Raw genomic sequence first — 27,256 nt, forward strand, 5'->3', positions numbered from 1 at the left:
GGAGGAAAAATACATTGTTATTTTCACCTAATGACATCTTAGCTCTAATTATCTGCCAGGCCACCCATTGCTCTGAACTCCCACAGCATTTAGAATATACACTTTTATCATTGCACTCACCACAGTGTATTGGAATGACCCCTTTCCCTGCTTGCCTAAGCCACTGTGAGTTCCTGCAGACTACAAGTACCTAGTACAAGGTCAGCGTGGCATATAATAGACCCTCAAAAATATTGTTGTACCAAACTTAACCAACTTGTTTCTTAGGCAAGCCCTGGAGAGTTCTGAGATAAGGAGTGCCTTAAAAAGGTGAATCAAAGGATGTAGTCTTGCAGTGAGTCTTGCAGTGAGGAAAGTTTCCATCAAATGTACTACTTGATTGGCTTCTGCAAGGGGTTAGAGGCCAACCAAAGACAAACTTGCTCCTGTCACAATTTGGTTAACCTTGATCAGTGGCTTCACTTCGAAAATGGGAAGACTCTGTCTGCACTGAGATAAAGAGAATTACCCTCAGTAATTAAAAGCATGTCAGGGACTGATCAAATTTAACCTCATACTTGAGTGTACCAAAGAGGCTGAGCCTGCTTCCTGGGGACAGGGTATGCATCATACATATTTCTTGTGTTCTTACGAGTCTGACAGAGTCTGGCACATGTTAGGAACAACAACAAAAAAAGCTAACAATTATATAGTGCTTACCATGTGCCAGATACATTCCTCTAAGCATTTTATAAGTTTTAACTCATTTACAACTCACAATAATGAGGCAGCTACTATTATTATCCCCATTTTACAGATGGGGAAACCAAAGCACACAGGAATTTATATGACTTACCCAATGTCACATAGTTCCAGAGTCCATGTTTTCAAATACTTTGCCTTAGTGCATTTAAGACACTAAGGCACTTAGTGCCTTAGTGCAAGTAAGAGTGAATAATTCTCTCGCTGCACTGTATTTTTAAAGCAGTTGTTTGAACCTCCTGGTGCAACACTTAAGGTACTACCTGCCCTACTAGATTGTCATTAGCTCAGGGTCATTCTTTCACTTTTACTACCCTCAATTCCTAGAGCAGTAATACCGCATAATCGCTTGACTAATGTGCCTATCTGTGCCCACGAGAGGGCACTGTGGTCACACGTCCTCTTTCCCCTCCCACTGTAGCGACTCGAGAGGGGCGGAGCCAACGTTGGGCGGAGCCTGTGAAATGCCCAAGTGGGAGCAATCCCGGCAGGCCGTGCGTGCGGCCGCGTTTGAATGGCTCTGAGAGGGTCTCTGCCCCGGAGCGGAGAGACTCTCTAGGCTTCCCGGCGCAGTTCGTCTGCGCCGGAGCTGGGTTGAGGTGCCAGAATACCATGAGGCGCGGGTAAGTGACGGCCGGGCCCGTGCGATCCCCGCGTCCGCGGCTGCTTTGCCGGCGCAGGACTTCTCCGGCCTGGCAGTGCCCTGGGCCCACCTGCAGGCCCCACGGGGACCTGGGCTCGGGCCGCCGCGGGGATGTCGGGTCGGGGAGCAGGGTGGCGAGGCCGCGGTTTCCGGGGTGAAACCCCCTGCCCAGCCGCGGCGAGGGAGGCCTGGTTTGCGGGCGCTGGAGGCGTGGGAGGGCGCGAGGGGTCCGGGCCCGGAGAGGCGTGGACGGAACCTGCTGTCACACACTTATCTTCGGGTGGAGCCGACGTCTGCACCCCGGGGAGGGGGAAGGACGCTACGAGTGAGGCGACCTGTTTGGGGACAGGTTTTCGCGAGAGCCGACTAGGCCCGGCCTCGGAATTTCCTTATTTTCCGAGGGCTTCTTGGCTTCCTGACAGATAAGCTTTTGTTTAGCAGGACGAAAACTTGACATTACTGCATAAGAATTGCTGATTACAACTTAAAAAACCTCATTGTATTTTCTGAAAAGTTTTCAGTAACTACCTAGGCTTTTACTGCCCTCTTAAATTTGGCTTAAATTATGGAGATAACAAAGAGTTGATTTGTTTTCTTGTGGCTTGTAAAGTTCCTTGAAAACAGAGTTGTCTATGTCAGTTGTGTTGCAGATTAAAAAAAAAAAAAATCTAACAAAAATTCTGTAAAACTCACCAGTTTAGCACCAGCAAAAATTCTGAGAAACTAATCCACATAGTAGCTTAAATTTGTAAATAGCTTATCCTGCTTTTTGTAAAACCAACTCCAGACTTGAATCAGAACTTTATACGTTGAGGATTTTACATGGCTAATAGCTAACATCGCAATAATAACAATGGTTACTATTTATTTTGTGTTTTCTCCCTGCAAACGCTGTTTTGAGAGCTTTTTTTGGGACAGGCACTATTATCCCCATTTGACAAGGAGGAAACTGAGGCACGGAGAAGTTAAGTACTGTGTGTAAGTTTACGAAGCTAATAATGTTGGGACCCAGGAAGGCTTGTGACTGTTTATGCTACTGTTCCCCCTTTGTATGTGACTCTTTTCAGTTCACAAAGCACTTTCATTTAATTTACTAATCTCGACTGGGGTATAATACACATATGTGTAGGGTGTGTTTGTGTACACATATATTCACACACTATGAAATCGAGTGGTCTGCTCTTGTTGACCATACTTAAGTTTTATGCACTGAGCAAAAAATCCATTGGGTTTTTTGAGATAAATAGAGTTCATGAAGTTCATGTTTGTATTTCAGTTAATAGTTTTAATTCCTTTGTATCATTTCCTGAAAGTGTGGAGAGCAGTTCAAAACTTATGTGTTCCTGAAAATATGTCACTATATACTGTTTTTATTCTGAAAACTTATCGAGTGGTCACTTTGTACTTGGAATGATTAACAGCTCCATGACAAGAAATATGATTCAAAAGCAAAATCATTTAATAAGAAAACAGCAGTTTACACTATTAATGGCAGAGCATTTAAATTCATTCATTGGTTATCAAGGTTTTGATTGCCTCTATGCCCATCACAGTATTAGCCCAGTGGCTAAACAACAGAAATGTGCCTGAGCAACAAACTTGAAGGAGGTTAGTCTTGTTTGGGGTATGAGATCAACACACACAGACACACACACACACACATCTGTGTTAGTGTAGTGGGTATATGCTGAACTGAACTGAGAAACTCAGTAAAGCTTCTGTGAAGAACTGAAAAGTGAAGGATGGATATAGGGCATTGAATAGAAAAGTAGGAATGGGGAATTTTAGTGAGACTGTTCAAAGACTTGGAATTGAGAATGAAAATAATTTTTCTAGGGAACAGTAGATAAATCTTGTCTATGTGGAAAGTTCCTATTGGGAAAAATAAGATGTGGGCAAGACTACGAGGAGTATTGTATAAGACATATGTCAAAGAAATTTATGCTTGAGATTAGATATAGATATAGATATCTAGATATATAGCTATATATCTGTAGGTATATATATTAGGAGGGAGAGATAGGATTTTGGAAGTTTTAAGGCTTTTAAAATGGATGGTTCTTGATGGAAATGATTTTGCCCCCCACCCCAGGGGACATTTGGCAATGTTACAAGAGGAGGGGTGTGCTACTGGTATCCAGTAGATAGAGGCCAGGAATGCTACTAAACATCATAAGATAGGATAAGCCCCTCCATAAGAAATAATTACCCCAAACATCAGTGGTCCCGGGATTGAGAAATGCATGTTTAAAATGATTGTTTGTATGGTCAGCTCTGTTTCTACAGTGTGCTGTAGATAAGTATGTGTGATGAAATTTAGGAGCATGAGTACAAACAATATTCATGTTGGGGAGGAGGTGGCTCAGAGACCTCAAGAGGAAAGAAGGCTGTTTGTTGTGAGTGTCCTGGGGAAGGGAGAAACTGGAGGAGATAGGATGAGACCATGAGAATGGACAAGTAGTGGTAAAACGGGACAATTATTTAAATAACATTTTTTCTGAGTTTAAAAATAATGCATGTTAATTGTAGGAAATTGAGGAAATGTAGAGAAAGTGTCAGGGGAAAAACAGTTATAACCACCCCCCCCCCCCCCCCCCCCCCCCCCGCCCAAACAGGAAGAACAACTTGTTACCATTTTCATGTAAAGTGGTTCCTTTCAAATCTGTTTTTATGCTGATAATATTTTCCCTTTTATAAAACTAGGATTATATGTTTTTCTCCCTATGGCAATTGGGCATTTTCTGTTTTGTTTTTGACTCAGCATATCATGAGTATTTCTCATTTTTCATTCTTTGAAAAATGTTCTTTTTAATGGTCAGTCTTTGTTTTTTGTATGTAGTTTTTTGAAATTGGGAATTTTGCTTTGTATTCACAGGAGACATTTTAAAAGAAGAAATATTAGAATATGATGACTGATGAAATATAGAAAACAATGAGGGTGAAAGACTACAGTATCTCCAAGGTTTTAAATCTGGGATGCTAAAAGAATGGTGGAGCTACTGAAATAAATTGGCATTCTTATAATACTTTTTATCTTAGGTAGGTAAACTGCTATTCACAGAGACACTTTAATAAGATTTTAATGAGGACCCTTGATGCCCATCACCTCCTATCTTGCTAAAACTCCTATAATTTTCCTTTGATCTTCTTTTTTTTCTTTTTGTTTTTTGTTTTAAGCTTATTTTTCAGTTTCTTCTTAGCAAGTCTTCTTCCCCTTTCCTCTTCTTGGAAAGGTTTTTAGAAATACATTTTCTATTAGAATCCTAAATAAGGCTCAAGTTCGTTGGTGTTGAATTTTACTTTGAGCAATTAGGGAATAGTTTGGGATTGTTAAAAGAATAATATGCTACAATTTATGAGCAAGAGGTGAGTAAACTTCGTGGAGAGGAGGAATTATCTTTAAACATGCTTGGCCAGTGATGGGATGCCTCATAACATCACATTGTTATTTCATTAATCCTTACTTACACTTGTTAATATGTAGCAGTTAATTTGGTGCTTTCTGGAAAATGTATTTAGGAAAGTAAATTAAAAAAAAAAACACCACCTTAAACCTAATACACATGGTATACACTTTTCAAATTAGATAGGATATAACTTTACATTGTTGGGTTAAAATGCTGTGTTTTCTACTTTGTGTTCATCTCCAGGTATCTTCTAATAGCTAGTATCCATTAACTTTGGGCAAGTGTTACATGTTCTTCTTTGTTCTTGGTACACAATGAGGGTAGGGGAGGGGGGTGAATATTAAGGGTCTATTTCCAGTATATTAAGTTCAAGAATAGATGACTGTTAGACACTCACATGGGGTGACGTGCGGGCATCTGGAGAAATGAGTCCCGAGTTTAGGGGAAGCATTGAAATGAACTGTTCTTCTTTTTTTAAAAAAAAATGAATATGTTAAATTTGATTACAGTTAAGTCTTGAACCCGGGAGTCATTATACCTCCGTAAGGTAATGTTTGACTGCTCTGCTGGAGAAGGGAATATATTCTCTAAGAGAAGGGGCATTTTCAAACTTCAACATATATTCTGATTTCAGCCCAGGAGACACAGTGGTAACAAACGGCTGTAACTGATAGGGATGTATGGTAATTATCAATTTAAGCAATGGAGTATAAGAAAGGTTAAAAACCATTGTTATAAAAGGACTTGAGCATCATCTTTTGTTGATTTCTTTAATTCTACAAGGCCAATATACCCTTATTTCACAGTCTTGGGTATACTTCTCATACGGACCAGGTACTACAAAAATTAGGCACAAGTGTTAATAGATACATAATAGATAAGTCCCAAATCACTAAGATGAGTGTTAAGATTAGTTTATATTAATTTGTCTTTTTGAGAGTCATATACCTTACAGGTATATCCTTCCATATATAAGGAATCTATCTTAAAAGCATCAGAAATACCTTTAGTAGCTAAACAAGAGGTCAAAAAGGATCCTTAAGGCAACTTATTTTGTATATGTGTGTATATACATTCCCATTTATGAGTTTAAGAAGACAATTCAAAAGAGTTAGAGTATTTTTCCTCTCTGTGAATATTTCCAGAAAAATAACTGGAATAGGGATATTCAGTAAAAGAGGCTAGTAAGATAATCGTCTAGTTGGCTTAAGAATTGAAGTCTTGGAGAACCAAGATGGCAGCATAGGTAGACACACTGCGCCTCCTTGCACAATCAGAACTAACAGAAAATCGAAAGGCAAGAAAGACCGACACCAAGTAGATAAAAAAGGAACATACATCCAGACCGGTAGGAGGGGCGGAGATGGGCACCGGGGCGGAGAGGACTCGAGTTGCCTTGGCGGGACCGAGACTGGCAGAGTGTGGGATGAACTGGGCAGGCAGTCTGACCACTAGCAGGCCCTACGTCCCCACTTTCGCGCACAGATAACCGAGAGGGCCGGACTCAGAGTGGTGGAGAACCCACCGCTTTGCCAGGGAGAACCCACCCTGCCACGGCAGGCAGAGCAGTGGGTAGCACCCCTCGGCCCCACACTCGTGCACAGATAAACCGGACAACACGGGGCGGCAGCAGGAGAGACTCCCAGCCTCACAGGAGGGGTCGTTGGAGAGACCCACAGGGGCCTAGAGTGTGCACAAGCCCACCCACTCAGGAACCAGCATCAGAGGGGCCCAATTTGATTGTGGGTAGCCGAGGGAGTGGCTGAAATCCAGTGGAGAGTGGAGTGGGCGCCATTGCTCCCTCTCGGCCCCTCCCCACTGTACAGCGTCACAGCACAGCGACCAGCATCACCCCGCCCCAGTGAACACCTAAGGCTCCGCCCCTTTAAGTAACAGATGTGCCAAGACCAAAAAAAAAAAAAAAAAGGCCCAAATGACAGAACACTTCAAAGCTCCAGAAAAAATACAACTAAGCAAGGAAGAGATAGCCAACCTATCGGATGCACAGTTCAAAAACACTGGTTATCAAGACGCTCACAGAATTGGTTGAATTTGTTCGAAAACTAGATGAAAAATTGAAGCCTATGCTAAGAGAAACAAAGGAAAATGTACAGGGAACCAATAGTGAGGCGAAGGAAACTGGGACTCAAATCAATGGTGTGGACCAGAAGGAAGAAAGAAACACCCAACCAGAAAAGAATGAAGAAACAAGAATTCGGAAAAATGAGGAGAGGCTTAGGAACCTCCAGGACATCTTGAAATGTTCCAACATCCGAATTATAGGGGTGCCAGAAGGAGAAGAGGAAGAACAAAAAATTGAAAACTTATTTGAACAAATAATGAAGGAGAACTTCCCCAGTCTGGCAAAGGAAATAGGCTTCCGGGAAGTCCAGGAAGCTCAGAGAGTCCCCAAGAAGCTGGACCCAAGGAGGAACACACCAAGGCACATCATAATTACATTAGCCAAGATGAAACAGATGGAGAGAATCTTAGAAGCAGCAAGAGAAAAGGAGACAGTTACCTACAAAGGTCTTCCCATAAGACTGTGAGCTGATTTCTCCAAAGAGACCTTACAGGCAAGAAGGGACTGGCAAGAAGTATTCCAAGTCATGAAAGGCAAGGGCCTACATCCAAGATTACTGTATCCAGCAAAGCTATCATTTAGAATGGAAGGGAAGATAAAGTGCTTCTCAGATAAGGTCAAGTACAAGGAGTTCATCATCACCAAGCCATTATTATAGGAAATGTTAAAGGGACTTATCTAAGAAAAAGAAGATTAAAAAATATGAACAGTAAAAATGACAGCAAACTCACAGTTATAAACAACCACACCTAAAACCAAAACAAAAGAAAACTAAGCAAACAACTAGAACAGAAACAGAACCACAGAAATGGAGATCACATGGAGGGTTATCAATAGGGGATTGGGAGGGGGAGAGAGGGGGGAAAGGTACAGAGAATAAATAGCATAAATGATAGGTGGAAAATAGACAGGGGGAGGGTAAGAATAGTGTAGGAAATGTAGAAGCCAAAGAACTTATAAGTATGACCCATGGACATGAACTATAGAGGGGGGAATGTGGGAGGGAGGGGGTGGGCAGGATGGAGTTGAGCGAAGGGGTGGAAAAGGGACAACTGTAATAGCATAATCAATAAATATATCAAAAAAAAAAGAATTGAAGTCTTCCCAAAGATTCAGATGTTTATATAGCTATTTAAGATGTATAATATAGTATTAATACATTTTAACTTTGTTAAAACATACTACTTGGCAGTTAAATACAAAATTTTAGAAGTCCAAAAGGGAAACATCTCCCTTTCACCTCATCCCCCAGCCACACATAGCCTATCTCTAGAAGTGACATTTGTCCCCTCTTTCTTTGAATATCCAAAATATTCAGTGAATATACAAGCAATCAGTCATGTACACATTTTGTTTTTAAGGGGTTTTTTTTTATTTATTGATTTGAGAGGGGGGAGGGGAAAGAGAGACAGATAGACAGACAGACTTCAACTAGTTCTACCTATCTATTCACTCACTGGTTGATTCTTGTATGTGCCCTGGCCTGGGATTGAACCTTCAAGCTTGGTGCATCAGGATGGTGCTCCAACCAACTGAGCTACCCAGCCAGGCCACATTTTGTTTTTACCTAGGTGGTAACATGCTGTTCTGTACCTGCCCCTCCCCTTTATGACTAATGACAGTAAGTCATAAAGTCATTGAAATAATTAAGTCTGTTGGTCCAAAACCACTGATAAAGGTGATGATAAACAACCACCTAGCTCTCAGAATTTAGTTAACTTCTTTTTCCCTTTAATCCCAAATCTTTAATGTAGTATATAGTCAGTGGCCCTAGTTATTAAAACTGAGGAAGAGGTGGTGAGAATGGCAATTCCCCTTTAGCATCAATTTTGTAATTTTTATTTCAGGGGGCCTTGGTCATAAGAAAGTTGGAATTCAGTTTGGTCTAATTGGTTATAATGATGCGTAATCATATTGTCCCCACTGAGTCTTCAGAAATCTGTATTTTCATGCTTGACCTGCCTTCCTGAATTTGATGTTATTTCTTACACCAGCCTTCCTTGGGAAACTGAATGAAGAGAAGTGAGTATGATGAGCCCTGGCCGATTGGCTGAGTTAGTTGGAGCATTCAGTGCACCAAAAAAAAAGGTTGCTTGTTCAATTTCCCGTCAGGGCACATACCTGGGTTGTGGTTTTATTCCCCTGTCAAGCATGGGTCATGAATGGGTGGCAACCAGTTGATGTTTCTCTCTCTCCATTTCCCTTTCTCTAAAATCAATAAACATATCCTCGGGTCAGGATTTGTTGTGGGGGGGTGATAAGTCATATTCAGCCAATAAAAAAAAACTGTCAGGGTTTATTTCAGGTCATCAGGTGTTTTGAGTTGTTCTGAACATGGAATCAGAATGTGACTTAGTTTTATAATTTACAGTGATTATTAGGCTCTGATAACTTGGTAATTTCATTTCCTCAGTAGGAATAAACCCAGCAAGTCTATGAGACATTCCTAGAAACTTGCTGGGGCACCCTTCACCCCAGACAGTGCATGAATAAGCCTGCCTGACCCTGGCTGGTATGGTTCAGTGGGTTGAGGGTCAGCCTGCAAACCAAAAGGTGGCCCTTTAGATTCCCCATCAGGGTAGGAGCTCCTTTTTTCTTTCTGCTGGGTAGAATTGTGTAAATGTACCACAGTTTTTTGATCCATTCATTTACTGATGGGCACTTAGGTTGCTTCCAGTATTTGGCTATTGTAAATTGTGCTGCTGTGAACATTGGGGTACATAGGTTCTTTTGGATTGGTGTTTCAGTGTTCTTAGGATATAATCTCAGCAGTGGAATTGCCGGGTCAAAAGGCAGTTTCATTTTTAGTTTTCTGAGGAAATTCCATACTGTTTTCCACAGTGGCTGCACCAGTCCACATTCCCACCAACAGTGCACTAGGGTTCTCTTTTCTCTACATCCTCACCAGCACTGGTTTATTGATTTCATTATGATAGCCATTCTCACCCATGTGAAGTGGTATCTCATTGTGGTTTTAATTTGTATCTCTCTGATGCTGAGCATCTCTTCATATGTCTCTGGGCCCGGCCCGCTGTGTGTCCTCCTTAGAGAATTGTCTGTTCAGGTTTTTTGCCCATTGTTTAATTGGGTTGTTTGTCTTCCTGGAATGGAGTTGTGTGAATTCTTTATATATTTTAGAGATCAAACCCTTGTCCAAGGTGTCATTGGCAAATATGTTTTCCTATATAGTTGGTTCTCTTTTCAGTTTAATGCTGTTTTCTTTAGCCATGCAGAAGCTTTTTAATTTGATGAGGTCCCATTTGTTTATTCTGTCCTTTATGTCCCTTGCTCTAGGGGACATACTGGTGAAAATATTGCTGCATGCAATGTCTGAGATTTTCCTGCCTATGTTTTTCTCTAGGACTTTTATGGCGTCACAACTTATATTTAAGTCTTTGCCACAGCATGGATGGAACTGGAGAGCATTATGCTAAGTGAAATAAGCCAGGCAGTGAGGGACAAATACCACATGGTCTCACCTTTATGTGGAACCTAATCAACAAAACAAACAAGCAAGCAAAATATAACCAGAGACATTGAAATTAAGAACAATCTGACAGTAACCAGAGGGGAGGAGGATGGGGATAATGGGGGGAAGGGTTTTTAGGAACAACTATAAAGGACACATGGACAAAACCACGGGTGGGAGTAGAAGCAGGGGAGGGAGGTAGGGATGGCTGGGGTTGGGGGGGAGTGGTGGGGGGGTAAATGCAGACAACTGTACTTGAACAATAAAATAATTAAAAAACAAAAACAAAAACAAAGGAAGCTGAAAAGAAAGTGCCTTTTCTCTATCCTGAAAAAAAAAAAACCCAACAGTGTAGACAAAAAAAAAAAAAGATTCCCCATCAGGGCACATGCCTGGGTTATGGGTGGGGTCCCCAGTTGAGGGGTGTGAGAGGTAACAACAGATATATCTCTTCCTATCTTTCTCCCTTCCCCTCTCTATAAAAACAAATAAATAAAATCTTTTTTCTTTAAAAAGAAGTACTGCCTATATTTGTTTTTCTGCTTCTCTTTTTCTCTCAGTGTAGTTCACCTCCTTCCCCAAGTCCATGCCTTATCTGACACATTCTTTCAAAATGTTAACTTTCAGTTACATTAGAATCTAGAAGGGATTTAAAGGCCCCAAGCAAAACCAGTCAACAGAATGTATCTCTATCAGTACTATAGTGTATAACAAGTACAGTTAACATACCATTTACTTTGTCACTTTTAGAGTACAAGTGTTTGCTGCCTTGTTAACTCCCCTCCCCACCCCTTGCTCAAGTATACCTAAGAAAGAAATGTCACACTTAGGGAATCATGTATCTTTTAAATCTGGTTTCACATTAAAGTTCTTTTTTTAGGGGGGGTTGTTTTTGAATTCTTGTAATAAATTATACCTGCTCTACACTGGGTTACATGATTGTTCAGCCCATCATTTAAAAAAATAATTTCTATATTGAATTTTAGAGAGTAAGTTGGAAATAAACATCTATTTCTTGTTCCATATACTTAGGCATTCGTGAGTTGATTTTTTTAAAATTGATTTTAGAGAGAAAGGAAGGGAAAGAGAGAGAGAATCATTGATTTGTTGTTTCACTTATTTATGCAGTCATTGGTTGCTTTGTGTGTGTGCCCTGACCTGGGATTGAACTCACAACCTTGGTGTATGTGGCTGACGCCCTAACCAGCTGAGCTACCCGGCCAGGGCCCAACATCGTTTTCAACGATCTTGTAATAGTCATGAAAATTAATTTTACACATTGATTAAAATGAGGTGAAATACTGGATATATCCTACTGTACTGGAAGCTGTTACTGATGACAAAATAACTCCGTATAAATATCTTTGCTTTAAACCACTCTCTTCTACTTAAGAGCAGTTTTCTTCTAAACTCTTAAGATAAGTCATAGAGATAATGCCATGCTTAACATATTGTATAATAATTGCTGGGTTTTGTTTCTCCCATTTAAACCTTGTAGTGATGGTGAGAATGTTACAACAGGAAAGGGAAGTTTAGGGTACCAGCAGAAGTGAGGTGCTCTTGGTATTATATAGCTACATCATAATACCAAGAGTTCTTATACCTTGAAGAGGTTCAGGTCCTGAATTTAATAATTTTACAATTATTTTGTGTTTCTTTATATAATGTAAGAATTTTTGTGTTTTGAGGCTTAAGAAAGTATTTTCTATTGGTGTATTGTTTTAAGTTAAAACTATCCTTTTATTTAAAATGTAATTATTTTACTGTAAAAAGTTGATACAGAAAAATAAGGAAATGATTCAACCTAATACTGTAAAAACAAAGAAAAAAGGTCCAACTGTAATACCATTTTTTAGAAAGAACTTGTATCCTTGTATACAGAAGAAACATAACAAATTAAGGAACTGGTAGTAAAATTAGCTGACAGTACAAATCATGTGTTTACACCAAAGGCAATTTGCTTCATTAGTGATGTTTACGTATAACTTAATAATACCTAACATTTACAGAGTGATTAACCCAGACATCATGGTAAGTAGATTCTTTTACTTATTCCTTACAACAACACTACTCTGAAAATAGGAAATTAAGTAACTTGCCTAAGATCACATAAGTAGTAAATGGTTAAAGCAGGACCCAAACCCAGGAACCTCTGACTTTAGGACTTGGTGTTTACTATTAAACATACTGCCTACTCATTTCAGTTTAATTGTATAAGGAAAGTACAATGTCATGTTAAGTCTTTCAACAGCAAACTAAAACATGATACTGTTTATTGTCTGTCATATTTTCAAAGATAAAAAGTTGATAATACAGAACTGTCTGTTACAGGGGCATTGATAGTGCTCATTCTACATTTCTAGTGGCAGAAATCTGGATGTGGAGGGCAGCTGCCCATCTCTGCCATGCTTGCCAAGCTTATATTGCTACCAATTTAGTACATATAATAATTTAAAATAAGAGTTTAAAAATACTGTCTTTAAAAAACTAATCGGAATGCCTTGGATAGACGGAATGAAGGCAAGTGACTCAAAAGTTCCTATCAAATTTTGTGTAGGTTAGAAAGATAAAGATAAATGAAGTAAAACTAACCATTTAGGATTTTGCACTGATAATGCTTTGTGAGTATCATTAAGTTCTTGATTCACTTGAAAAAAGAAACCCAAAATAGAAATCATAGATAATTGCATATGCATGATTTGTAGATTTTAAATGAAAATATTTAAGGTACATTTGTACAGCTCTCCTTTTAAAAATGAATCCTCATTTTAAATGATCTTGTGACTAACCACCACTCTTAGCCAAAGTATATAAAAGGCTTTTACCATATATTTCAAGAACTTTATAATCATATTTTTATCTAGTAATATGTTTATCCAAAGGAAATAATCAGATATTATAGGGATGTCCATTAAATTATTTCTATATATAAAAAATAAATACACCCATGTGTTAAAACATACTTAATTAAATCACTTTCAAATACTTTCATTTTTTCATTTTTTTAACTATGTTTTATTGATTATGCTACTGCAGTTGTCCCATTTCCCCCCCCTTTATTCCCCTCCACCCTGCACTACCCCTCCCACTCGCATCTCCCCCCCCCACCTTAGTTCATGTTCGTGCGTTGTACATGTAAGTTCTTGGCTTCTCCATTTCCTATACTGTTCTTAACCTCCCCCTGTCTATTTTCTACCTACCATTTATGGTTCTTACTGCCTGTACCTTTCCCCCTCCATTCTTCCCTTCCCCCTCTTTGCTGATAACCCTCCATGTGATCTCCATTTCTGTTATTCTGTTCCTGTTGTATTGGTTTACTTAGTTAGTTTTTGTTGTTTTTTTTTAGGTTCAGTTGTTGATAGTTGTGAGTTTGTTGTTATTTTACTGTTCATAGTTTTTGACCTTCAATTTCCTAGATAAGTCCCTTTAACATGTCATATAATCAGGGCTTGGTGATAATGAACTCCTTTAACTTGACCTCATCTGGGGAGCACTTTATCTGCCCTTCCATTCTAAATGATAGCTTTTCTGGATAGAGCAATCTTGGATGTAGGCCCTTGCCTTTCATGACTTGGAATACTTCTTTCCAGCCCCTTCTTAACCTGCAAGGTTTCTTTTGAGAAATCAGCTGACAGTCTAATGGGAACTCCTTTGTAGATAACTTTCTCCTTTTCTCTTGCTGCTTTTCAAATTCTCTCCTTATCTTTAATCTTGGGTAATGTAATTATGATGTCCCTTGGTGTGTGCTTCATTGAGGGGACTGACTTTTTGGGGGGACTCTCTGAGCTTCCTGGAAGTCTAATTCCTTTGCCAGATTGGGGAAGTTCTCCTTCATTATTTTTTCAAATAAGTTTTCCAATTCTTCCCCTTCCTTTTCTCCTTCTGGCATCCCTATGATTCGGATGTTGGAATGTTTAAAGATGTCCCATAGGTTCCTAAGCCTCTCCTCATTTTTTTGAATTCTTGTTTCTTCATTCTGTTCTGGTTGAATATTTCTTTCTTCCTTCTGGTCCACACCGTTGATTTGAGTCCTGGTTTCCTTCCCATCACTGTTGGTTCCCTGTACATTTTCCTTTATTTTACTTAGCACAGCCTTCATTTTTTCCTCTAATTTGCAACCGTATTTAACCAAATCTGCGAGCATCCTGATTACCAGGGTTTTGAACTGTGCATCTGATAGGTTGGCTATCTCTTTGTTGCTTAGTTGTATTTTTTCTGGAGCTTTGATCTGTTCTTTCCTTTGGGCCATTTTTTTTGCCTCGGTGTGCCTATTACATATAAGGGGCCGAGTCTTAGGTATTCACCAGGGCCAGGCTTACATAACTGCATTGTGACGCTGTATGTGGAGGAGGGGTCGAGAGGGAACAATGGCACTTGCTCAGCTCTCTGCTGGATTTCAGTCACTTCCCCTGCTACCCACAAGCAAATTGGGCCCTTCTGGTGCTGATTCCCAGGTGGGTGGGTTTGTATACGTTCTGGGACCCTGTGGGTCTCTCCAACGAACTCTCCTGTGAGGCTGGGAGTTTCTCCCACTGCCGCCTCAACCCCCCCACAGGTGTTTTCAATCAGTGGTTTGAGGCTTTATTTCCCTGTGCTGGAGCCCTGGGTGGCACGGTCTGTGTCACTCCCCAGTTCCTCCCGGTTTATCTCCACGCAGTGTGGGACCCCCAGGTCCGCCAGCCACTGCCTTGCTGTGAGTCCTCTCCACCCCCCTGCACGTCTCCGCCCCTCCTACCAATCTGGATGAATGTTTTTTTCTTTAACTCCTTGGTTGTCGGACTTCCATACAGTTCAATTTTCTGTCAGTTCTGGTTGTTTTTTGTTTTTAAATTTGTTGTTGTCCTTCTTTTGGTTGTGTGAGGAGGCGCAGAGTGTCTACCTACACCTCCATCTTGGCCGGAGGTCCCCTAGAAAATGCAAACTATTCTATAGTGACAGAAAGTAGATCAAATGATTGGGGAAGAGATTACAAAGGGCCATAGGAAATGATGGTTTACTATCTTTATTATGGTAATGGCTTAATGGGTATTGAAAGGTTTTCTTAGGCTCCGCCGAGGAAGAAATGCCAATCAGCCACAAAATTAGACAGTACAGAGCTTTATTGAGGTTTGCGCACCCCGGCGAGGTTCCCCGGCCTGCAGAGTTGGCATTTCTTCCTCGGCGGAGCCTAAGAAAACCTTTCAGGTATATATGTATAGGTGTATATGTAAATATACTTTAAATATGTACAGTTCATTATATGTAGTTTAACTTCAGAGTTGTAAACAAATAACTCCTAATCACATATCCAGCCACTATTCAAAATTCCGTTTCTTACATTTTTTAACAGTTTTTTTAAAACTAGGATCTATACAGTTGTATTCAGTTGATATAGTCTCTTTTAATATGTAGGTTCCTCTCATTTTTATTTTATTTTAAATCTTTTAATGAGGATATGCTTATTTATTTATTTTTATTTTTACCTGAGGACACTTTTTTTCAGTGAGGAAGGGAGAGCAAGAAATATCTGTGCAAGAGAGAAGCATTGAATGGCTGCCTCCCAAACGGGAGAGAGAGAGAGAGAGAGAGAGAGAGAGAGATCCCCTGACTGGGGATTGAAACCACAACATTGTGGTTCATTGGACAACACTCCAGCCAACTAGCCATCCGACCAGGGCCCACCTCTTTATTTTTTCCTTGCAAAGTATTTGTTGAGGAAACTTAAGTTTTGTGTCCCAAAGATTTTCTATTTTTCTGTATTTATCTCATGGTAGTGCTTCTTAGGTTCACCTCTGTTTTCTGTCAATCTATTAACTTGTAGTTGGTAACAGATGGACAAGGCTTGATTATGTTCAGGTTAGATTTTTTTGCAAGAATATTTAATAGTAGTGTTGTGTAATATTTCCTGTGTGTCACATCAGGAAGCATAACATCTGGTTGTCTTCTTTTCTGTGATGCTAAAGTGGATTTGTGGCTTGGATGTTATCAGCCTGATCTATCCATTGAGAAATCAGCTTCTGTATCAGTTTTTGTTTTCTATTTATGCTCAGATTGAATAATTGTTTCTGGAGAACTAAAAATAAGGAAAGCTCTAGATTCTGATTTTTTTTTTTGAGTACATAAGATTTTACTGTGATTGGTTAAATTGAGCGCTTTGTGTCATTTCATTTGTGCAATTTCCTGTTTAGTTTTCAGGACTCAAATCTACTGTGACCTGAGATATATTCTTGGATGTTTTGGTGCCTCTCAAGTTAGATGCATTGCTGCTGCTTTTTTAGCAACCTATACTACCTATTCCTCTTTTATAGCACTTAATTATTTTATATTTATTGGCTTTCTTGTCATTCTTCCCCACTAGGCCATGAGCTTCTTGAGAAATAGGGCATGTACTTCTTTTTTTTTCCATTTATTTACTTTTTGTTAAACTTATTGGCATAACATTGGTTAATAACATTATATAAATTACAGATGTATGATTTTATAGACATCTGTTTACTCTATTGTGTGTTCACTATCTGAAGCCTAATCTCCTCCCATCACCAAATATTTGATCCCCTTTATCCTCTTCATCTTTCCTCCACCCTCTTTTTCCTCTGGTAATCACCATTCTGTTGTCTGTATCTGTGAGGTTTTTTTTGTTTTTTTTGTTTAAGACATGTACTTCCTATTTCTTGACACATGGTAGGTGCTCAGTAAAGGCATGTTGAATTGAATACATATGCTTTCTTTCCTTTAATCATTTTTTTTAAGATTGTATTTATTTTTAGAGAGGGGTGGGGAGGGAGAAGGAGAGGGGGGTTTGCCTCTCACACACCCCCTAATGGGGACCTGGCCCACAACCCAGGCATGTGCCCTGACTGGGAATTGGTACGCAGGCTGGTGCTCAATCCACTGAGCCACACCAGCCAGGACTCCTTTAATCATTTTTTTAAAATGAACCTTAAATTACCAAGACTTTGATTGTGATGATGCTCATTTGCTCACTGGAGGATATACCATGTTGTGTGTGTGTTTGTGGGTGGGTGGGTGAGAGAGAGAGTTTTGTACATATTTAAGTTGTAAAATTGCCTTTTAGGTTGTGTATATAAAAGCATGCAATCAGTTTTTGCTCATGAGAAGTTTAGCAGTCTAGTTGGTTGTGGGGGGACAGGGCTCCGCCTGCAGGGCCCGCCCCCCCTCCATTCCCCCCTCCCCCACCGGCCACCACGGATGAGAATAAGTCTACTAAGACATGATCTGCTTGGGGAGGAAAGGTGGTCGATCTCTCAAATGAAAAGGACCAAGAGCCTGTTCCTCAGTGAGCTTTTATTGGGTTCAGTTTTCGCAGAAATATAGGTAAAGCTCATCAATCACTGCCAGGCAGTAAGGATCAAACAATAGATAACAGTCAAAGAACTCTGAGGGCTTATTCTGAGTCAGGGTCAGTTAGCTAAAGGGCTATAAAACTTTGGGGAACAAACTCATTTCATGCTTGGACCCTTATCATTTAAATTGAGGGTATTAGCAAAGTAGGTTTCATAGGATTTTATGCACTTTTTCGTAGGCCCGATCGCCCCAGGGAACCTGCCCTGTCTAGCACAGTGTCACACCCACCTCTGGCATTGTTTCAGACTTAGGCATTGTTTCAGGCTTAGGTCAGGCAGGGGAAGTAAGTCAACCAAGAGATTAGGAGACTCCTTGCAGACAGAATGAGGACTCAGGCTATGTCAAAGCCGAGGGGCAAGGGTCCATCACCCCCTTTTTCTATAGCCCCCCAAGTCCTTCCCTGAGGGCCTCTTCATGACCATGCCTGTCTTAGATCATCCCTCCCTTGAGGAATCTTACTTGTCATTGGCTTACCGGTCAGGCTCAGGGCCAAGCAGGGTGAGGTGAAATGGGGCAGAGGTGGTACTCCTACAAGGAAGATAAGCTTTGTCTCCTAGGTGGCTTATGGTCCCAAGGTCTTTTTACTCAGCCTTAGCCATGGGGGGTTACAGCTTCTGAAACCAGGCAGGATGGTTCCCGTCAGTTGGTAAGAGGAAACACACCTAGATCAGTTAGTGCCAATTATTTGTAAATTGTTGAAGTTCTAAGCTATGTGATATTAACTAAGTGCCATAAAAAGTGGTAAAGGACGAGATCAATGAATATAGGAATCAAGAAATGCTTCAGAGAGTGCCCTGGCCAGGTTGCTCCATTGGTTGGAGCATCATCCCGTGCACAGAACGTTTGCTGAGTTCAATCCCCAATCAGGGCACACACTTAGGTTGCACATTCGATCCCAGGTCAGGGTCCATATGGAAGGCAACTGATCCATGTTTCTCTCTCACTTCAATGTTTTTTTTTCCCTTTCTCCATGCCCTCCCCCCCTTCCTCCCCGCAACCCTTTCCTTTCTCTCTAAAATCAATAAACATTCCTGGGTGAAGATTTCTTTTCAAATGCTTCAGAGGAAGATTTGAACTCAATCATTATAGTCAGAGGCTGTGATGAAATGGCAAGGAGGGACAGGGACTTTTCAGGGAGAAGAAACAATTTGTTACCATAGAACCCGAGTATCGAGAGGCAGGAAGTTTTAATAGCAAAGCTAAGAAAATGAGACCTAATGTTATTTATAAAATGTGCTTTCTGTATTTAGGGATGCTTACACTGAGTTTAGGAGTCCCTACCTTTTTACATTTCTTTTTGTGGCACTTTAATGTGATTAATTTAAGTTTTTCCTTCTCATAAACCAACTCCCTTGATCTCTTTAGTTGGATAGAGAGACAGGGTGGGGGGGTAGTAAATAAGTTAACAACCAAATTATTATTACAAGAGAATATTTTTAGTGATAAAAGTGATTTCAAAGTAATAGTCAAATTCTGGGGAGAGAAAGAGCACTAACATTGGAGTGTTACAGAGATCAAGGAAGTCAGTTTATGAGAAGATGGCAGAAACTTAAACCATGTTAAAGCTTTCACACAAAAAACGGGAAAAGGTAGTGACTCCTGTACTCACTGTACCTTTTGCAACAGCATAGATAGACCCGGAGAGTATTATGCTAAGTGAAATAAGCCAGTCAGAGAAAGACAAATACCATATGATGTCACTTATATGTGGAATCTAATGAACAAAATAAACCAGCAAACAAAATAGAAACAGAGAATAGACTGATAGCTATCAGAGGAGAGGTGTTTTGGGTGAAAAAGATGAAGGGATTAATTTAGAAACACACAATAGTACAGTGATTACCAGAGGGAAAGAAGGCTGGGGGGAGGTAGAAGAGGGTAAAGAGGGAATAAATTGTGATGGAAGGAGACTTGACTTGGTCTGGTGAACACACAATGCAACATACAGATAATATATTATAGAATTGTATACCTGAAGCCTGTATAACTTTATGAACCAGTGTCACCCTAATAAACTCAATAAAAATAAAAAAGAAAAAAAATGTCTGCAGGTTTTCTTATTCTTTTGGAGTGAGGCAAGGTAAAAACACAAACAGCTTTACTTTTATAGATGAGGAAATTGAGGCTCACGTGTTTCCAGGGTCACATAGCTAGTTAAATGGAAAAGGTGGAAATTTGAATATGGGTCTGTTTGACCTAATCTTTTAGCTATACCAGCCCTTAAGGTTGGATGAGTCTTTAATCTTTCACCCAGGTAGTGAGTTGTGATATCTACGGCATAGTGAGCAGAAAGCTTTCCAAAGAACTGGGAGAGGCATGGGAAGCCTAAAGGCCTTTGCAGATTAAGTTTTTAATTCCCACTGGTCTCCAAGTGAGAGGACTCACCCCCACATTGAAGCACGTAGAGGGCATTGAGTGCATCTACCATCCTTAGGGCCAGACTCAGCCCATGTGGTTGATTTGAACAAAGATGAAGCCAGCAGGACTGGCCTTAATAATCACCAGTCAAAAGAGATAAAAATTCCAGATGCTTTGAGGAATGTTTCTGGAACCTTCAGGACTAAAGGGTAGACCAATTTCTTAGAGAAAAAAAAAGAACAGATATGACCCCCGTGTAGCCATATTACTTCTGGCAAGTGAGTGCTGAGTGTCCAAGGAGCCTAGTGAAAAGCCATAAATGACATGTGCTCTGCACTCCAATTTTTTGAAGTCAGGTTATTAATGTATATTTACATGAGTTTTGACATACAATATGGTCACTACCACAGACAAGATTCAGAACATGTTTCTCACCACAGTAAATTGTCTCATCCCTTTGTAGTCAACTTCTACTTTCCCCTAGACTCTGGCAGCAATTGATGTTTTCTTTCCCTATAATGCCTTTTCTAGAGTGTTATAAAAATGAAGTTGTATAGTATTTAGCCTTCTAAATTTGTCTTCTCTGACTTAGCATAATGTGTTTGAGACATTCTCATATAGTCTGTGTGTATCAGTAATTCACTTCTTTTTACTTCTGAGTAGTTGATATTTTTTATAGAAAAAATATATTAAAATCAATCTAGGAAAATAAACATTTTAAATGAGATGGGGTGACCAGACATCTCAATTTGCTTGGGGCAAAACTGGTTTATGCCTATTGACTCAGAATAATTTTTAATATCTCCTTTCACTCTCAAATGTGTCTTGATTTGGATGATAAATTATATAGATGCTATAAACTGAGTGACAAGATACAGTTTACTTGCTCTACAATGTTGTCAAATTTGCCTTCCAAAATACCAGAATTATATATATTTATATTTTATATAACTATTATGAGTATTATTGGCTGTATTAACTTACATGTAATCTCACTTTGATCTTTACAACCATATTTCCATTTGCATTAGAGATCACAGATTCAGAATAGAATAAATGACCTGCCGAAAATCGCAAGCTAGAAAAAGATAAAACCTTCATTGTTGCCCTGGCTGGTATGGCTCAGTTGGTTGTAGCATCATCCTGTAAACCAAAAGATCATAGGTTCACTTCCTGGTTTTTCTCCATGTCTGTGGTAAGCTTTTGATAAAGGCTAGCTATTATTATTATTTTTAAGATTTTATTTATTCATTTCTAGAGAAAGGGAAAGAGAGGGAGAGAAACATCGATGTGTGAGGGAAACATCAATCAGTTGCCTCTTGCACACCCCCAACCTAGCCTGCAACCCAGGCATGTGCCCTGACTGGGAATCAAACCAGTGACCTCTAGGTTCACAGGCCAGCACTCAACCCACTGAGCCACACCAGCCAGGGAGGCTAGCTATTGTTTTTAATATTGTTGCTACTTAATTGACACCAACACAATGGAATCTCCCTCCCTCAACAAAAAACTTTCCATCCTCCCCATATTTAAAAAAAAATAATGAGAATATTTTGTTCTTTTTCCCTTCTAATTAAAAAAATTATTAATTTCTAATAGTAAGGTACCTGATTATAAAGTTTTTCTACATTTAGATAAATAGTTTAGTCTTGGTGTAGTAAATCAATTCAACAAACTGTTTCTTGGAACATCTGCATCTTTCAAACTTTACATATCTGGCAGAATTTTAAAAATAGGATGGTGACTAAATTTTGGACTCAGGGTTAAATAAAATTATGCAGCCTTCTCAGAGTCTCAGAAATTCAGTAGGAAACTATTGGAAATTTGGGGATTTTGCCATGAACACTGTAGGCAGTGGTTGTGAAGGATGATTATGGGACCAGGAACAGAATGATGGCGGGAAAATCGGATAATTCTTACAGTTATTTAGGCTTGAAGTGATGGGGCTAGAGATCTGACAGTGGAAAAGGGAAGGTGAGAATGGATCCATGAAATAATCTGAAGGAAGCTTCAAGAAGACTTAATGATTTGTTGGAGGGAAGGAGAGAAGAATCAAATTAACTCCCAGGTTTCTAGTCTGACAGAAATTTGATGCCAGTAATTTAAAATGGGGTAGATAGGAAAGGCAGCTAGTTGTTTTGACACTGGAAGAGATTGAAGAGATTTACTTTAGATATGTTGACTTGAACCTAGCAATGGCAGTTCAGGAAGCCAAATACATAGATGTCAGAGGAGAGACTAGATCTAGGGAGATAGCTGAAGCCATGAAAGAATATTTTTCCAATTTTAGTTTAAAGAGAAATGAGTCATTGAAGATAAAGGAACAAGGAAAGTGCAGATAGTGCTGTGTCATGTGAACATAAAGATTGAGGGGAGAGGGACCTCGAGGTGATAAAAAAAACTAAATGATGACAAGTCAGCAGTCTTTAGATTTGGCTTGGCTGACTTTGATGAGCATCATCAGTGCTGTAAAAGCTCCCCTATAGCTTCGAGTGACCTTGAAGATGCAATTTTTTCAAATAAGAGGGCAAAATAAAAGCAAGATTGTAAAGGGTTAAAGAGAAAATGGAAACTAAAAAGCACTCATTGTAGAAGTTTGGCAGGAAAGAGAAGTAGAGAAAGAGTATAGGAGTTGATAGGGGAAACCTGATCATGTTTAAAAGCAAGGAGGGGAGGAGTCAGTTCAAAGGAAGAAATTGAAGATACAAAAGTGTACATAGAAGCTAAGTCCCAGATGAGGTGAGAAGGCAAGAACTGAGAAAATTAGAGGGAGTTGCCCTCATTTTGGAAAACTTAAAATAGATTCTTCCTATGAAATATTACCTCTGTTGCTGGCATTTACACCTTTTTCACTTTTCTACTATGAGGGAGTTATATAATCTGCTTTTTTTAGTGACCTCATTATGTTAAAATATTTATATTTTCAGATTATAAAAATAATTTATGTTTGTAGAAAATAGTGGAACATATAAATGAAGAAAAAGTCAAATAACTTCTGTTAATCTTTGATAGAGTCCTTTTGAATGCATTAATTTTATATATGTTTCTGAAAAAATATGATTATACTATATATTCTGTTTTCTGTCCTACTTTTAAAAATACTATTATTTTTGAAACTTCTTTCACTTCACAAAATATTCTTTGTAAATAGTGTTTTTAATATTCCATTGTAAGCACTAATCCCATTTGGATCAACCTAGGCATTCTCAGTTCCCTTTCTTATCGCCTTATTTTTTTAACCTGGTTCAAATTCTGTTATTAAACATAAGTGCTACCGATACCAAAACAGTTATTGAGAGTCTGGGAGCTGAATTTAGGAGGAAGGAATCAGTATCCCCAGACTCTAAAGATTGTCCCAGAAAATCCTATGTTTACCTTCTTTTTCTCTCCCCTTCACTGACATTCTTGAAAAAAAGTCCATGTTCATCCTTCCCTTTTATTTTTTGTGTGGCATCTGCCTCAGAGAAACCAGTGATTTGCCTTTAAGCCCTGTAATTTCCTTGTGAGGCCTTAGAAGAGAGAAGAAAAGGTTACCCTTATAGGGTGAGGGAAAGATGGGAGGTAGGGTTCCCATATTGTTTATGGTCACCTGTCCCTCCTTTATCATCGCCTCAGAAAAATAGTATTCTCATCTTTTTTGGCTAATCAGAATTGAAATGTTGACTCTATTCTAGTTGAGAATGAATTGGATTCAATTAATGAGAACAAAGTTATGGTAGAATGACATGGATTCTTTCTATGCCTTATACTATACTATTAATTAGCTAACTGTCTTTGGGCAAGTTACTTGTTCTCTCTGGGTTAAAAAAAGATTAGGCTGAAGCTTTAAATTCTAAAACCTTTTATTATTATAAGTTAGTGTTATGAATTTTCAACCTCAAGACGCTTGATGAGAACACCCTTTGTAATAGTGAGAGTTACTTTGACGTTGGTGATTGAAAGAGAATCACTGATACCAGAAATACTAATTATTATTCTTTGTTCACATCCATGCTTTGTTTTTCAAGAAGAATGAAATTGCAGAGTTAAATACAATATAAATAATTGATATGCTATAATATATTAATGTAAAAAGAAAGCATAAGTTAATTTGATCTTAAGCTGTAGCTTAAGTTATTAGAGACAAAAGTCAAGACATATTTAATTCCTGTATGATGAGCTTTCTCACTGGGAGTAGGTAGGGAGTATCTGAACACTTGGAGCTATTTAATCTCTTTACTGGGTAGCCATTGTAGTAATTCTGTGAATAGATCCCTTTTCACTTTTCTGGTAGATGACTACTCTATAAAGGGAATTCATCCCTCCAACTCTGTCTGCATGCCACTATTTATCTTGTCAAAAAAAAGCTGTAGCAATTACTTTATTGTCTTTCTTTGGCAGAATTTTATGGTTTTATTAACACAAATATAATATATACAATCTGTCTATTCATTTCTTCACTGCACAGCCTGGCATTGGGATTGGTGACTCTTGGCCAGCCGGGCTGCTCTTTACACAATGCCTTTGCGGTTCTTTGAAGAGACGTTGTAAGCAGCCTCAGTACAGTAACATTTGTTGCACATCAGCAGCGCTTCAAGCTCCTTGACCTGGTGGACCAGGAACTTCCGAAAGCCCCTGGGCAGCATGTCCTTTGTTTTCTTGTTGCTCTGCTAACCAATGTTGGGCATCAAGATGTGGCCCTTGAATCTTCTGTGCACCCTATTGTAAATACCTGTGCGTTTCCACCAGTTGCACTTAATTTTGACATATCGGTCTGACTGGTACTGGCTGAACTTCCTGGTCCTCTTTTTGACAATCTTGGGTTTCACAAGGGGTCTGAGGGCAGCCATGGTGCCAAGTAGGAGATGGCTGTCACCTCCGTAGGCAGTACCAAGGAAGCTATTGTCTTTATTTAAGAAAATAGACACTATATCCAGTGTTCAGAATAGTTAAAAGTAAAGTTAGTATTTTGTTCTCAATATGCCATAGCTCTTGCTTTATCTCTCAAGATCTTGTTTCTTTTTGTTCTTTCTTTTTATTAAAAGATTATGCTTTCTGTTTTCTATAATCACTGTCTTCAACCACACACGATCCCATTTCCAATTATTCTCTTTTTATATATTATCAACTAGCACTTTGCAAATATCTAGGAGCCTCAACAGTTGTTTTAGACTGTCAGAGGCTCTTGGAGGAAAAGGATAATACTATATTATTGCCCAAGGAAGGTATACCAAATGCATAAGGCATAAAATAAAATGGAATTTGTAATATAAAACTCCTTTGCTAAGAGACTTTACAATTTTGATAATTTCCTTCACCTTTTTAAGCTTTATTGAAATATAACAACATAGGGAGAACCAAGATGGAGGCGTAGGTAGACACACTGCGCCTCCTTGCACAACCAGAACTGACAGAAAATCAAACGGCAAGGAAGTCCAACACCAAGTTGATAAAAAAGAAACATTCATCCAGACCAGTAGGAGGGGTGGAGATGGGCAGCTGGTGCGGAGAGGACTTGCGTTGCCGTGACAGGACCAAGACTGGCGGAGTGTGGGACCAACGGGGCAGGCAGTCTGACCACTAGCAGACCCTGCGGCCCCACATTCACGCAGATAAACGGAGAGGACCAGACTCAGAGTGGCGGAGAATGGGGCAGGCAGAGCGGCGAGGAGCACCCAGCGGCCCCACATTCGAGCACAGATAAACCGGGAGGAATGGCGGGGGGAGTGAAGCAGACTGCGTAACCCGGGGCTCCAGTGCGGGGAAATAAAGCCTCAAACCTCTGATTGAAAACACCAGTGGGGGTTGGGGTGGCAGCAGGCGAAACTCCCAGCCTCACAGGAGAGGTCGTTGGAGAGACCCACAGGGGCCTAGAGAATGCACAAGCCCACCCACTCGGGAACCAGCACCAGAGGGGCCCAGTTTGATTGTGTGTAGCGGAGGGAGTGACTGAAATCCAGCAGAGAGTAGAGTGGGCACCATTGCTTCCTCTCAGCCCCTCCCCCACGTGCAGCGTCACAGCACAGCGACCAGCATTACCCCGCCCCAGTGAACACCTAAGGCTCCACCCCTTAAAGTAACAGACGCACCAAGACAAAAAAAAAAAAAGGCCCAAATTACAGAACACTTCAAAGCTCCAGAAATAATTCAACTAAGCAGCAAACAGATAGCCAACCTATCAGATGCACAGTTCAAAACACTGGTAATCAGGATGCTCACAGAATTGGTTGAATTTGGTCGAAAACTAGATGAAAAAATGAAGCCTATGCTAAGAGAGACAAAGGAAAATGTACAGGGAACCAATAGTGATGCGAAGGAAACTGGGACTCAAATCAACGGTGTGGACCAGAAGGAAGAAAGAAACACCCAACCAGAAAAGAATGAAGAAACAAGAATTCGGAAAAATGAGGAGAGGCTTAGGAACCTCCAGGACATCTTGAAATGTTCCAACATCCGAATTATAGGGGTGCCAGAAGGAGAAGAGGAAGAACAAAAAATTGAAAACTTATTTGAACAAATAATGAAGGAGAACTTCCCCAGTCTGGCAAAGGAAATAGGCTTCTGGGAAGTCCAGGAAGCTCAGAGAGTGTCCAAGAAGCTGGACCCAAGGAGGAACACACCAAGGTACATCATAATTATATTACCTAAGATGAAACAGAAGGAGAGAATCTTAGAAGCAGCAAGAGAAAAGGAGACAGTTACCTACAAAGGTCTTCCCATAAGACTGTCAGCTCATTTCTCCAAAGAGACCATACAGGCAAGAAGGGACTGGCAAGAAGTATTCAAAGTCATGAAAGGCAAGGACCTACATCCAAGATTACTGTATCCAGCAAAGCTTTCATTTAGAATGGAAGGGAAGATAAAGTGCTTCTCAGATAAGGTCAAGTACAAGGAGTTCATCATCACCAAGCCATTATTATAGGAAATGTTAAAGGGACTTATCTAAGAAGATAAAAAATATGAACAGTAAAAATGACAGCAAACTCACAGTTATTAACAACCACACCTAAAACCAAAACAAAAGAAAACTAAGCAAACAACTAGAACAGAAACAGAACCACAGAAATGGAGATCACATGGAGGGTTATCAATAGGGGATTGGGAGGGGGAGAGAGGGGGGAAAGGTACAGAGAATAAATAGCATAAATGATAGGTGGAAAATAGACAGGGGGAGGGTAAGAATAGTGTAGGAAATGTAGAAGCCAAAGAACTTATAAGTATGACCCATGGAC

The 27,256-nt window shown here is 39.8% G+C and overlaps 1 protein-coding gene across 2 annotated transcripts in view; it reads left to right on the top strand.

Annotated features, from left to right (window-relative positions):
• The first annotated feature begins 1,218 nt into the window (after window positions 1-1,218).
• Window positions 1,219-27,256, top strand: part of KATNBL1 (katanin regulatory subunit B1 like 1) — a 52,215-nt gene continuing 26,177 nt past the window's right edge. Inside the window, exons 1-2 of one of the 2 annotated variants that reach the window (XM_045201582.2) lie at window positions 1,225-1,364; window positions 4,260-4,423. The gene's annotated coding sequence lies outside the window, so the exon portion shown is untranslated. Of the gene's footprint in view, window positions 1,365-4,259; window positions 4,424-27,256 lie in introns of both variants that reach the window. The other variant, XM_024567787.3, reaches the window with a different exon arrangement.

The sequence above is a fragment of the Desmodus rotundus genome, chromosome 7, assembly GCF_022682495.2.
Source record: "Desmodus rotundus isolate HL8 chromosome 7, HLdesRot8A.1, whole genome shotgun sequence".
Taxonomy (NCBI): Eukaryota; Metazoa; Chordata; class Mammalia; order Chiroptera; family Phyllostomidae; genus Desmodus; species Desmodus rotundus.